Source organism: Canis lupus, chromosome 24 (genome assembly GCF_048164855.1).
Source record: "Canis lupus baileyi chromosome 24, mCanLup2.hap1, whole genome shotgun sequence".
Taxonomy (NCBI): Eukaryota; Metazoa; Chordata; class Mammalia; order Carnivora; family Canidae; genus Canis; species Canis lupus.
The window spans coordinates 41,123,282-41,138,865 of NC_132861.1; the positions used below are offsets into that span (position 1 = coordinate 41,123,282).

At 37.4% G+C, this 15,584-nt stretch overlaps 1 long non-coding RNA gene across 4 annotated transcripts in view; it reads left to right on the forward strand.

The window, feature by feature from the left end:
- Window positions 1–476: 476 nt before the first annotated feature.
- The window catches only part of LOC140616093 (uncharacterized), a 58,841-nt gene continuing 43,733 nt past the window's right edge, over window positions 477–15,584 (forward strand). For all 4 annotated transcript variants that reach the window (XR_012016623.1, XR_012016626.1, XR_012016625.1 and 1 more), the window contains exons 1-2: window positions 477–608; window positions 692–784. This is a non-coding gene — a long non-coding RNA (uncharacterized lncRNA). The remainder of the gene's footprint in view (window positions 609–691; window positions 785–15,584) is intronic.

Here is a 15,584-nt window from a genome sequence, read left to right on the forward strand (position 1 = left end):
CACATCTTTAGAGGATATATTTTGCAAAGAGCTGATTTACTTGTAAACTTTAAATATGATAAGTATTATGCAAAATTCCACCCACTGAGAGGATTTCTCTTCCCCTATTGTCCCTCAAGGCCAGTCATGCTGCAGGTTGTAATGCTGGTGCTAGCACATGAAGCATAGTCATCTTAAACAAGGCTCTTTTTCTCTCCACATCATTTGTTCATAGGAAACTGCTCTTAGGGCCATGATAGTATTTTGAGAGAGAAGCAGCAGTATGTTTGAAACAGGCATTGAGGGTATATCAGCCACTTTGTGCCATCAGGACATGCTTGGATCCTGACCTGTAAATTCAATTTCCATTTGATAAAAGAGTTCCCAAGGAAACATTTGACTTCATGGCTCATCCAATCAGATGAGGCTGAATTGATGCTGGAGATACTGTGCTTAGATAGCACAGTAACTCTATGTTTAGTCTCTATGAGGTCACAATAACAAGTTAGGGTCTCCTCTCCCAAATAAAAAATCACCTGCTGCAAAAATATCCCTTTGCTCCAAGCTCTATGGAGTTTGCCATCAGCTCATACCACAGTGATGTCTTCCATAGATACTCTATCAGATAGGTAAAGCCACTGCTATGACAAATTATCTCTAATTCTTACTAGTTTAACACTATACATATTTTTTTTGTCCCATTATATTATAGGTCATTGGAGGCAGTGAGGGAAATATACTCTGCTCTAAGATCTTCCCATCTTGTGATTCCCACAGGTCCTCAGAGATCTCTGGATTCAGACAGGTATTATGGAAAAGGGGCTTGGGGAAGGTTTTGTGGGGCAGGTTCATAAGTGATATACATCATTCCCACCAATCCTATTGGGTAGAATTCAATCATAGGAGCTAGGTGTGGATCTAACCATAGGAAGTCTAGATAATTTAGTCTGGATGTGTGGCCAGAAGAAGAGAAAATGAATATGGATGAGCACTACCAACTATTTGGCAAATATTGAACCCATTAGATCCAATGGGTCTTAAGAGATTGGTGACAACATCCTGATTGGGTTCTAAGTACATTGCACTTTATACACAATTTTGAGCTTTGCCAAGTCAGAAAAGATCATTTTATCAAGGCTCGATTTGTAATAATAAGCAAAGGCTGCAAATCGCTGATCAGACCACGTACAGAATAAGATCTTTCCTTGGGCCCAGTGTTCCATTGGCACAAAAACAATTATATATGAGAGTTCCATTCTAAATCTTTAGACCATTGAATGCCATCATCTCTCACATCCCTGGCATTGTTGGCTTCTACCCAAAATTCAAGTCTTTTTGTACGCCATTCCCTGCCAAACTCTCATGCAAACCCCATTTCGTTCTACTCATCATCACTTTGAGTCTCTCCTTGCCAATATTTTTAAGGACACTCTCTGGAATGCACGTTTAAGTGTAAACTCTCTATCTATCATCACCTTCAATTTGCTCACAAAAGGTTCCCTTTACCTAAAACCATCCCTAAGATCATGTTTCCCTCTATTTTTCCTTAAGATAAATTTTTTTTCTCCTTAAGACTTTTCCCATTTGCTTTTGGTCCACTCAGGTAGAGCCTACACATTCTCCAACTCCATGTTCCCACAAGGTTAAAAATAGAGAGCAGACGTGAAGATCAGGAAGCATGTGGAAATTATTCAATAATTTCTTGTTGCCCATTGCTACTTGTACAGCTTTACGAATCTGATCCCCTAGAGTAATTATATCTCTCTGGGACTCCTCATCCCTGTCATCTACTTATATTTTACTTCCTTCTCCACATTCACTAATGATATTTAGCAGTAGATTTATGGTCTTTGATGGGCGTAGACCCATAGTCTTGCCAACATCTTAGATGACGTCCATGTCCATTCTGACAATCCTACTATCTTAGGCAAAGTGCTTCTTGGCCTCCTTCATTTCAGTGATTCCTATCTTCACACAATCAGTTTCTACAAATCTTGGTTATATTTTTGTGAAATCCCACGTAGTGTTAGTTAAATTCTAATATGCCGCTCTCCCACCACAAACTCATCATTCCAACTCTTTCTATTTCTTGCCCTCATACAGATGGTCTGGCTGTGACACCCATCAATGCTTCCTAATTACCTGCATTTTCCAGACTTACTTCTTTTCATTTCCAGCTGATTTGTTTAGGATTCTCACATAAACACCTCCTTGTTCTTTCCCTAAACGCTTGTTTTCTTGCTTTCTTGTTTTTTTCTGCCTCACCTGTCCTGGAATAGTTTAGACCTGGGTAAATTTAATTGTCTAACTTGTTTTTTCTGTCTTTCAGACTGCTGAACACTGCTAACGCATTCTACCCAGTGATCTTGATGAGAACCAGTATTAATAATTTCCTAGCTCATATATTAATAACCCCAGGAGCCCCTCTAGCTACCCAAACTCCTCTTTTACATGCTCTTTAGCAGGTGTTCTAAATTTTGCTTCTTCCCTCAAAACTTCTAACCCATTACCTGCTTGCTCACTCATGGAAGCTTTGGACACAGCTAATCAAGAAAGATTAAGATCTGTTGAGGCAGAGACCTTTAAGTCCTTTCTGAGAATGAGGGAACTATCAAACCAAACAGAAAAATTCCTATTGATTAGAAACCTTATTCCTCACTTCGTTCCCTCTCTGAAGGAAAATTAAAACCTCAGCTCTCCATCTCCATAGGGGATTTCTCACTTACTTTTTACAAAGAAGCAATTTGATATACAAGCAAACATTTGCATTGTCTTTGTGATATGTCAGGCACTTTTCTGAGTGTGTTATGTATATCAAAACATCAGAGGTGTGACTCCATAAGCCACCACATGCGTCTTTCTAAATTATAGCATTTCCTCTGTTTATAATTAGAGTCAACACAGCACTCTGCTTCTGCCTTATGCCTACCTCACATTAATTATGTAACATCTAAACTGTTCCTCAATCTGTTATGGTATCAGCTAAGATCAGTGACCAAAGTCCTCTTACCTAGGACCCTGTCCATGGTTGGCCAACTTCACAAGGACCAGATCAGTCTTTTAGAATTAGAGAAGAGTTGCCTTGTTTAGCAATGGCCTTGATTCTATCTTCAAGAGAGAATATGACTGATAGTGAATTCTCTAGAGAGATCAGAGATGTGACTCAAGGGGAATGTCCACTTGAGGATAAAGAAGGCCAAGTAAGGAGCATCTAATGTTTGAGGAGACCACTTCTCCTTATCCAGATACAGGTCAGTCTCACATGCCAGAAAATACTGAAACCGATATCTAAATCCCAAACCCCAAACTGCTACCTTAAGTTCTAGACACAAATTTTCCTGAGCATGCCCACTTCCCTCCTCTTGTGTTCCCTATCTTAGCTAATGATCCCACCCATTCCCAATTACCCAGACTAGAAATGAAGGAACCTTGAGTCAAGCAGTCACAAAAATCAAAAAGATTCCATCTTTCACGTCCCTTTTCATCTTCCTCTTCCCAAGCTTTCATCATAGCCTATGTAGATAGGCAAATAAGGCTTCTCTCCACTCCCAAATCCTAGACGGGGGCTTTCCTTTGCTGTACTATCAGAGTGATATTTCCAAAATCTTAATCTGGTAATGCAACAGTTATACATTTTTCAATGGTCCCCAGAGGTATTATGATCAAGTTTTAATAGTCCAGGTAAGTGTTCAGGGCTCCAGATGATCTAGATCTGCCTTGTCTCTTCCTGTTCCCTATTTTGAATCCCTAATTCCAGGCATACTAAATACTCCAGTCCCTTAAATAAACATGATAGTTCTTATCTTCATTTTATTGTGTATGCTAAGTCCTTCAACAGACATCTTTTCCATACCACCACTACCAAGCTAAGTCTTACTCTTCTCTGGATCTCAGATCAAGTATCATCTCCTCTGAGAAGCCTGGTTTAAAGATTCTCCTCTTTCCTCTGAAGACACCCAGCAATCATCACACTTCACTCATTGTGTGTTATAAAAAGTTTAAATGTCTGTCTGCAAGCATGATTAATGCCTGAGGGAATTCACTTCCTTTATTCATGTTTATGTCACAATACTTATAAAAAATGGTCAGGTACATATTGGACACTAAATAAATGCTTGAATGAGATTTTTGTTTGAACTGCACCCACAACACCCCCACAACACCTTCTGGTGAAATTGCCGGTGGTAGACCTTCCGAAATTTCTATAGCTATCAAGTATATAACAATAAGATGTTTTATAAAGAGAAATGGACCAAATCAATTATTTGAGCCAAGGCAAAGTCAAAATATTTATTATAGTCTAGTTGCTTTTACAAAATACAAATTCAATAATGACCTAGCAACTCTTAAGCATCTACAAGCTTTTAAAGTCATTTCATCTTAACATGGCTATAGGGTTTTCACTGACTTCTACCAACATCAAAAGAAACAAGAAAAACATGTACATTTTAAGTGCAGGAGAAACAGGTTGCAAATATCTTGTGTTTTGTAATAACTTTTGTTTCATGGAAGTTTCTTTGCAGATTATAAATACTTATCTTAAATTATCTTATTGAAGCTTTAAAATCACCTGGTGAAAGATATATCATAATTCTTATTTTATAGATCAAGAAACCATGACCAGAGAAATTAGATTTGCACAAAAGGACATAACTAATAAGTGTAAAGTATTACTACACAATATTACTGTCGGTTTTCTGTCATGATTCTATATAAAATTTTCTGTTACTCATTAAATTTTCCTCCAATACACAGCTAATTGAGTAGAAGGAGTAGTCCAACTACACTCCAAATTATTTAAAACAATAAAGTTCAGTGTTTAATAATACAGATTCTGCAGAGAACTGAGGCTGTCATTGCTGTCCTGGCTATCCCACCTCACCTTCACCACTCTGATTCTATTTCCATATCAACAAACAGGGATGGTCCATAGTGCGTTCCTCATAGGGCCATTCTGATTACTGGATAAGATAATAAATGTAAAACACTTAAAAAGATGCCTGTACAAAGTGTTATTATGTAATATTAAAAACTAATGAGGGGCAGCCTAGGTGGCTCAGTGGTTTAGCATTGTCTTCAGCCCAGGGCATGATCCTGGAGACCTGGGATCGAGTCCCACGTCGGGCTCCCTGCATGGAGCCTGCTTCTCCCTCTGCCTGTGTCTCTGTCTCTGTCTCTGTCTCTCTCTGTGTCTCTCATGAATAAATAAATAAAATCTTTTAAAAAAATTAATGATTTCATGGAAATGATGACCTATGAGATTAAGTCGACAAAAAGTTGTGCTTACAGGGTAGTTCAATTTTTCCACCTAAATAATGCCACTTAATTTAAAAACTAATCAGACTCTCAATCATATTTATTTATGTTTAAATATATATACAAATATATATACAAAACAGGATCACTTAAGCACCTCATCCTAAACGTTATTGACACATACTTTAGTTGACCATTGAACACACAAGTTTGAACTACATGGATCCACTTACATACAAATTTTTTTCAATAAATACAATACAGAACCATAAATGTATTTTCTCTTCTTTATGATTTTCCTAATAACATTTTCTTTTCTCTAGCTTACTGTATCATAAGAACACAGTTACAATACTTGTAACATAGAAAATAGGTGTTAACTGTTTATGTTATCAGTAAGGTTTCTGGGCAACAGGAAGCTATTCATAGTTAAGTTTTGGGGGAGTCAAAAGCAATATGCAGATTTTTTACTGCATTGGTGGAAGGTGGGCAGGTTGGTGCCCCTAACCCCCATGTTGTTCAAGAGTCAACTGTAGTTTTAAAAATATAAAGACTTTAAGAGTCTTTATGTTTGTATTTTGAGAAAATTTCTTTCTTTTTTTTGGGGGGGTGCTAAGTTGGTAACTAATATGGTGGCTGTACTCTGTTTCAAATATTTTAGGCATGTGTAAGAAAAGTGAAAATACAAATGATTTACTTACAGAAATGAATGTTTATGGGAATAAGTAACACTTAACATGATTTATGGGTAGATGTGATAAATATAAACAAAAATAGAAGGTTCTGTATAATAGTGCGTTTTTTTTCCTTTTTATTGCGTACATATAACAATATACCTAAAAGCTACATGTAAAGGTTAAAATTCTATTTCATTAAATATTATAATTTTTCACAGTGTTACACTAATTCATAAAGATGGATTAAGTCAAATATAATATTATCATAAAATAGAAAACATTTTATCATAAAAATAGGAAGCATTATTATTATTTCCCCACAATAAAATACTTCTATTATAACCTTAAGACTCAAATGATTATACATTTACTTAAAGTATTAAGCAAGAGCAACTAGATTTGGAATATTTATTTAAGTTTATAATATCCACCATAGCGAGTAAATAAATGATAAGGATTAAGAAAAACGAATACCAAGATCATGGCATGAATGAGTCCTAACTCCTTTTTGGGAGAATGGGAAGAAGGTGAAGCCTGTTAAGAAAGGAGGCCAGAAGCCAGAAGGAGTGAAGGGAGCAAACAAATATCTGTTTCAAAAGAATATATGAGCTGTCCTAACTGCACAAATATTTCTACCAAGCAACCATTGAATTCCCATGAAGTCATGGCCAAAACACCCAGGAGGTAGAACGAAGAAAAGTGAGAGATATTAATCAAGACATTCCATCACCAGTAATGGGAAAACAACAGCATTTCACCCACAAGAGGACTGATCATTATGAATAGGTATCCTGGAAATGCTCGTAGAACGTGAAGACTATGTAACTGGCCAGTCTGTGAGCACATTTCTTCACCATAGTGATTCAAGTGAATGATTTCCATTGAAAATATGTCTCCCTGACACTCTGGAGTCAGTCATCTAAATCTGGCTTATTGGGAAGTCTGCTGGGCTGGATATGAAAAGCAGGTATATAATTGTTAGAAGAACATTTGATATTAGCATTCAGGAAAGTGGCCTAGCAAGTCTCTTTATGAACAAGGCAAGGACTTACATGTTTTTGATTTCCTCTTTTCCATCTTGATTGCTTTGAAAATGCCATTTCCTTTTGTTCAATATGTTCCTTCCACGTTGTCCTGCTAGAAAAATCCCCCTTATTCTTTAAAACATGGTTCAAATGTCACTCTCTGACAAAAGCCTAGTCGAAATTCTCAGGCAGAGCTAACCAAATCCTTCTCTGTGCATTGCTCACACTTTTATAAGGACATTTGTCATACCACTGTAATTATTTCCAGGTTGATCTGTCTAGTAGACGATGAGATCTTGGAATAAAGAAATGAATGAGAAAATGAATGGAGGGACATGTGTTTCAGAAAGGGAAATTATTGCTTTCTGTTCATTTAATGCCAAGAAAAATAGCTTTCTATAATCTGGGATTTCTAGCACTTTGAATTTATTTTATAAACTATAAATTGGGGACAACAGGTGGCTTCCATTTAACTGACTCAAAATTTACTTTTCTAACCCCATGTATTCATTTTTCTTTCTTGTTCTTGTCAATAGTATGCTTTGGATCAGTAACCCTTTCCTCTAAGAAGGAAAGGTCATTCAGATTTTTATTAAGTCCTAACAATTTCCTTTTTAGCTCTCTTTGTTGTTCTGCTCGCCAGTCTTGTGAACAGGGGATGCCATGTTTTTCTGTGAAAGAAAATGCCTCACAGAGTAACCCCATCCTGCTTGAAACATTGAACAACTTTTACTTTTATGTGCTGGAAAGAAAAAAAAACTGCTGCTCAACATGTTCTTCTTCCTGAGTTCGTTCTAATTTAACAGGAGAAAGGGAAAGGGTGCTTGGCACTCAAAAAGCTCAAATGATCCTGAAAAAATGTAAAATTTATGGAAATTTCAACTCATGTAAAAAACAAACTTTTTCCTCATACTTCATAGGCAAGATATAAAGAAGTATGGTTGTCAAAAAACAGAAAATTTCCTTCCTCTTCTTTAATGAAAACTGAAAAAAATAGGAAGAATTGTTTTGTGAGATTATTAAACTGTATACCCATGGAATCACATTTTTTTTTAAAAATGCTTCCTTTCCTATTCACCAGAAAAGTAAGGTTGATTTTTTGTATTCTAGCTAATTTGAATGTCTGCTTATGGGTTTTTTCTTCATTCCCCTTCTAAAGAGAAACTTATAAGGGTTTAACATGTCTAGTGTACACTAAACAACGACAAAATTAAGTCCTTACATAATTACTATTTTTTAAGGATTTATTTTTGCCGAATTGTGATTCTGCCCACAGATTTCCAGTTTCATAGTATAGACAATGTGAAGTCAGAAGCAAGCATTGGTGCTGCTTTTCTGGCAATAGGCTAAATGAAAAAATATTATGTAGAAATTATGTATGGAAATACTTGTTCATTCAACAAATATTTGTTATGTTTTTATAAGTGACAGACACAGTAGACCCAAGAGCAAAACAGACAAAAAGGAAAAAATCTTTGATGTGTAACTTACAAACCATTGAAGAGAAACAGAACATGAAGATAAATAAATTAATAGTGTGTGTGTGTGTGTGTGTGTGTGTGTGTAATGTTAAATGGTGATAAACTGTTAAGTACCAAGGAGAAAACTAACAGGAGAAGGGAATTGAAAGGGCCTGATTCCTTATCCTATCTTATTTTTTATTTTATTTTTTTTAAGATTTTATTTATTTATTCATGAGAGACACAGAGAGAGAGGCAGAGACATAGGCAGAGGGAGAAGCAGGCTCCTCACAGGGAGCCTGATGTGGGACTCGATCCCCAGACCTGGACTCCCTAAGCCGAAGGCAGACGCTTAACCACTGAGCCACCCAGATATCCCTCCTTATCTTATTTTAGATAGAGTTATTAAAGGGGCGCCTGGGTGGCTCAGTCAGTTAAGTGGTGGACTCTTGATTATGGCTCAGGTCAGGATCTGAGTGGTAGGATGGAGCCACACTTGGGGCTCTGCCCTCAGCAGGGAATCTGCTTGAGATGCTATCTCTCCCTCTCCCTCTGCCCTTTCCCACTGCCCGAGAGTGCACTCTCTCCCTTTCTCTCTCAAATAAATAAATCCTTTAAAAATGATAAAATAATTAAAATAGAGCTACTAAAATAATTTTTATCATAAGAACATGCACATAAAAACATAGTTTGATCAAAAAATAGGAAATGAGCCCTTGCTCGAGCTCTCTCTCTTTCTAAAAAAAAATATATTTAAAGATTTTATTTACTTATATATTTATTCATGAGAGATACAGGGAGAGAGAGAGAGGCGGAGACATAGGCAGAGGGAAAAGCAGGCTCCCTCTAGGGAGCTTGATGTGAGACTCAATCCCAGGATCCTAGGATCATGACCTGAACCAAAGGCAGACGCTGAACCACTGAACCACCCAGGCATCCCCCCCATTTTTTTTTTAAAGAGAAAGAGAGAAGAACCTGAGACTTCACAAAGCAATATTTAGTATGCCAATTTTTTGATTATGTACTCATGCATAAGAATGAACTACTTATTGTCAAGATTTCAAAAAAACAATAGCCTTTGAATTAGGTGATTCTGGTTCAGACAAAATGACACCAACACAAGTTTAAAAACAGGGAAGGGGAATAAGTGCCATGAAATTGAAGCTCATCTGCCTTCTAATAACTTTTATATCAAATATTTCTTTTAAGGGAAATAGTATGCATTCAAGCATAGCATCGAAATTCCCTAATAAGGAAACACAAAGAATACAAACAAAACAAAACAAAACAAAAAGCTTAAAGCTTAGCAGATCTGGAGTCTTTGGTATCCAGACATGATTTATATTACAAACAAAAGCAGTGAGCCTGGCCCAAAGTACAGAAGTGGAGCCTGATGAACTCAGAGCATTGAAACTCTCCTCAATAAATCACAATTACCAAAACACCAATGATAAATAGTTGGAATTTCAAAGTATTTAATAGCTCTCCCTATCTGTTGGTTTGTTGACCATTTGATACTCTCCTTCAGAAAGTGTTCTTTGGTAGTTCAGCCCCAATACATTAATATTTAATCATGAACCCATTGGAAACATGAGCTAGGAAATTTCTAAAGAACTTACTATTATAAACAAGACTGGAGCGCTGGAAAAGAATTATTTTTCATGAATCTATGTTACAGTTGAGAAGAGGAAAAAGGCTCTAAGATCACTTTAGATCAAAGCAGAGATGTTTAAAAATGGAAAGAAGAACTTAGATAAACAAGGAAAGGAACACTGTTGGTTCAGTGTCAATCAGAATGTCTCCAAAAAAGCAGCTAAGTCAGGGCACCTGGGTGGCTCAGTCAGTTAAGCATCTGACTCTCAATTTGGGCTCAGGTCATGATCTCATGGTCTTGAGATCAAGCCCTGTGTTGGGCTCCACACTCAGCAAGGAGTCTGCTTAAGGATTCTTTCTCTCCTTCCTCCTCAGACCCCACTCCATGCTTGCTCTCCATCTCAACTAAAAAAATAAATCTTAAAACAAAGCAAAAAAACAAAACAAAACAAAAAACAAAAACAAACAAAAAAAAAAAACAAAGGGCAGTTAAGTAAACAATTGATGTGTTTAGGGAGTGTAATCCAAAAGAGCAGGTAAGAATGTGAGTTTTATCAATAAATCCAGTCAATGATCATTTTGCATAAATATAAATAATGTTTTACTCTTGTAACATTTCATCCATGCAGAATGACTCAATAACATTTCTTTTTTTAATATTTTATTTATTTATTGAAAGAGAGAGAGAAAGAGCATGAGCAGGGGGAGAGGGAGGCAGAGGAGGAGAAAGAGAATCTTGAAGCAGACTCCCCACTGAGTGTGCAGCCCAAAGTACAGCTCGATCTCAAGACCCTGAGACCATGACCTGAGCCAAAAGCAAGAGTCAGACACTCAACCAATCGTACCACCCAGGTTCCCCAATATAACATTTCTTAAGTTGTTTCTTTTAGTAGCGTCATGAAGCAGCATCGATCTCCTCATTTTGGAGATGATGAGAATAAAGGCATTGAGATTGCAGAGGATGAATATAAAGGAAAAAGTGCCAGAATCAAGGCTAAATCCAAAAATGCGTATTTTTAATATTTTTTGTAATTATCTAAGTATTTATTTTTACACTGTTAAAACATTTTTATCGACCATAATTTTTAGCATTGTCTTGAGATCGTAATGCCCAAATATAAATCTAGAATTCCCAGTTCTCCCAAAGTGGACCCCAACACCAATAGAATTCCCAGTTCTCCCAAAGTGGACCCCAACACCTATTTACAATTAATGCAGCCTCCATAATTTACCCAATCAATCCCTCAATTACTCTGGATGGGACTTCATTGATAGGAAGAACCCAAGCACCTTCAATCTAAAATCACTTTCCATTCTTGTTCCCCACGCCACAATTGAGAGCTATCAGCAGGAGAAAGGCTTTGAATGAAACATAAATTGGTATTGTAAGCAGCTGTAACTTTAGGGAAAAATGTTTTGAGCAAAACTAGTCCTGAGCAGAACTGTAAAAGTGTAGTGTTTCTTATCATCACCATCAATTCTGTTTCTCTTTTCTGGATTATTTTGTTGGGTTTGTTTTGTTTTGTTGGGTTAGGTTGATTTGTTGATGTTTTTAAATCAAAACAATGCTAACACCAACTAGAAAACAAAACAAAACAGAAACACCTGCATTTCAGATGAGCTTGATCACAAAGCTATTGCCACGTGGAATTCACTCCAGAGTCTCTCATACTAGAGGTTTGTTCATCCTCTAGGTTTGCTCCTGAATTTTAACCACATCTCTAAAGACAGTAAAAAAGAATCAGAAATTCATACAGTCCCAAAAACAAGAGGATTTGACTGATTTATGTTCTCCAAAGAAATGGGTCTCTAATCTAGCTGCACATCATACTTTTGATTTTATGTTCAAGGCTTAAGGTTACACATTAAGTACAAATTATGGATGATGCATATTTGAAACAACTTGTTAAGATAAAATATTTCCTTCCATGATGTGAGATGACTGCTCACCTCATTCTCTACCTTTTCCAAAACATACAATCCCATTGACTCTCACATGAAAATCCCAAGCAACATACTCTTAAAATGTGTATCCTTAATTTTTTTCATAGGTCATATAACAATTTGTAGGTATAAGTTAAAGTCTTCCTTCTACCACTCTTTTTTTTTCTCATCACAACCACACCCACTAACCAAGCAACCATTATTAGAGATTCCTGTAAATTCTTTCTGAAGTTCTAAGCCACACACTTTTGATTTTGCACTACTGCTAGCATACCATACCGAATACTCTGTATTTCTTTTGCTTAATATCAGATCATTCTATATACATACATGAAGAGCTCACTCATTATTTTATAAGGGCCCAAGGTAACCCATTTTGAAAACTGGCTCTTGTCCTAACAAGAACCCAAATGAAAACATTCTCACTTACCATGGCCCTTCTTCCTGCTTCTATTCTGGGTTCTTAAAATTTTTCCCAGGCACTGACCAAAGTTGCAGCTCTACTTTTACCACCACTATCCGACTCCCCTTGGCTCAAACTACCACCTTGGATCTTGGCCATTGTCTACTCTTGCTTGTGTGGTTGCCTACGTATACAGCCCATAAGCCTTTCTAATCTATGCCTGGAGTTGACCCTCATTAACTATAATATTCTCTGAAATTACATGATTTGTTAGCAGTCACTGAGTTTGTGTCCCTTCTCTGTCACACACTGTCAACTACATTTCAGCATTTCTAATCTCATTTGTTTATCCTGAACCCATCAGCAGCCCTCTTCTGTGATTCTAGAACAAATGGTAAGATACACAATGTATTTTTCTTCCTGAGCTTAGAATCATCATGTTGCTCCTCTTCTTTTTTTGAAAATACAAATGTTGGCTTTTAAGAGGAATCTCTTCTCTGTAATATACTTAAACAATTCCCAGAGCAAAAGCTCTCTGCTCAACTATGAAAATGTTGCTCAGAGAGTAATTTCTGTGACTGCTTTCTTTCGCAACTTTTCTTTTTGACATAATCCTTCTAAAAGCTTTCAGCACCTCTTAGATGTTTTCTGAGATCCTCTGAGACATGCAAAAAAATGTGAAACAAGCAGCCATTTGTTCTAGCATCCTGAGTCTACCTCCCTCCTGAAGAATGCTGCCTATCTATTCTTTATTCTCTAGGAAAAGAAGAAAGGTGGTTTTGATCCTACCCTTTTTCCTAACACTGTAATATTACTTGTTAATTAACTTATAGTTCTGCTTAGCCTCAGGATAGAAGCAGATGTGTTTTGTTTGAAGGCTACATGAAAACTAGAAAAGAACAGAAACCACTTGGCCTCTTTATTGTTTATCTCAGTTAAGGGTAGAGGCACCATCATCCTCCCAGTCAGCGGGAGATAGGAAACTGGGAATCAGTTTCAAGAACCTTGCAACTTCCTCTCCAAAACATCAGCATCTTCAATGTCTTTGAACTCACTCATTTTCTAGTCTCATGGACATTGACCTAGCTCAGATTCTCTCTGCTTCTAATGGTTCTCCTCTTTATATCACCTTCCAGGGAGGCCTCTGAAAATGCAAACAGCTACTTTCCCCTGTGCCTTCTTTTTCTTCCCTGGAGGGGGAGGAACACTCAATGAGTCAGATCCCAGGCATGTGCCTAGGCCACATTTACTATTGAGCAAGGTCACTGTGGATTAATAATCGGACCCATGGGTATGGCTCTTTCTTTTGCTTTCTCCTTTTATGGATCTAGAATGGCAAAATGGTACAGGACTTCTCCCACATAGGGGAGACTGAGTCAGCCTAATGTCCTGCTCATCACTTCCCTTTCATACTCATTTCAGTCCACCAATCTCAAAAGTCTGTCCTTCTTTAAGGCCAGGAAGAGCACAGTGCCCAGGTTAGGGTCTAGACCTAGGGATAAAAAAAGAAGCTCCTCTGGCTTCTAGTCTATATACCACCTTCTAAGCCCATCTTACTAGATAGAGTTCTCTAGAGTTGAGGACAAACAGTCCAACTAATAATAAAATATTATTTTGCTTTTTCTTACCTTTGACCCCCCCACATGGATATTTCCCTTGGCAACCTTATGAGAAGAATAGCTGTATTCCTGTTAGTATTTGGATACCAGACCATCAGTCCTAACATTCCTTGGAACCATAAACGGCATGGTTCTGCAGTCCATATCCAATCATGCCAGGTCTTTCTTGGAATTCTCTGATGTTCTGTTTGCCTCCATTGGTACAAAATAAAATTTAAATCTGTAGAATGCCATGTAAGACTATCCAATATCTAGGACTAAACCTACCTTTATAATTTCTTTATTCACTTATCTCAACTCATGAATTCACCAGCCACTAACTTCCTAAATGGATCCTTTCCATGGCTCCATGTGTGGTTTATACTGTTTGCCCTCCAGGATGCTCTCCCATACTCTTGACCCCCACATGCCATACTCAGTCACTTCACACTTAATCACTGAGCACCTTCTATGTAGTAGGCACCAAGCCAGGGCCTGTGGAAATGTAAGGCAAACAAGATATTCAAAGTCCCACCACTCCTAGAAATCTTATCATATCTTCCCAGCTGCTAGGAATATCTCCTTCCTTTGTGCTCTGATCTTACCTTATTTATTGTGCCTTGGACTATAGAAATGTACCTATACTCCACATCCCTGCCACTGAATAACATGTCTCCTGGTGGCAGACACTATTTTTTTTATTCATCCCTACATTCTTTCAATGCCTTAAAAAGAGATATGTTTATAGATGACTTTATAAGATTAGTTAATTATTCTGCTGTCACCTGGAAAGTCAAGCTTGGAGTCTGGAGGTGATGGCTAATTTGTAATATTAACCAACATTTGCACACCACTTATTACATTCCAAGCAAAGATTGTTCGAAAGACCTTGCATACATGAATTCAATTTTCCCTCACAACAGCCTTTTGAGGTAGGTGCATTATTATATTCATTTATACAGATGAGGACACTGAGATATGTTAAATAACTTGCCACACAGTTGGTGAGTGGAAAAGCCAGACCACTGATGCTTATAGTGAATGACTAGGTCAGAACGTGCACATCAAGGGTACTTTCTGGAAAGCTCCAGCCTGAGTATTTCCCTTGCAATTTCCTAGAAGAGTGGATATCCAAGGTCATTTCAAAGGAATAAACCACACTGTTAGGAGATGGAACACCTCTGAAAAAAAAAAAAAAATGATGAGGGCATCAAAATTGCTGAGCTGTAGTACAAATAACCCTTAACTAGCATCCAAAACACTTGGTTTTCCTGGGCTTTGCCACTTAAGAAGTGGGTAACCTTGCATAGGTTACCCCTCAATTCTTTTCTTATTGGGAAATGGGCATAATTATGCCTGTTTTGTAGGGTTGTTGAGAAGATTAAATGAGACACTAAACAAGACAGCATTCAACATTAGAATATAGAACAAATGGAAGGATCCGTGTAGCTTCAGTTTTATGGCAGGACTATCCTGGTTGGCAGGGTAATGGGCAGGGAGTTTGTTGGGAGTCCCAGTGAGAAAGCTGTCATGTGGGGTTTGGTACAAGACCTGAATTTGCTTCTGTAGTCTGTGAGGATTCATTTTTCGCTATGTTGAGACAGAGAAAGAGAGGGTGAACAGGGCCTATTTTAACTCCAGAAATTTTG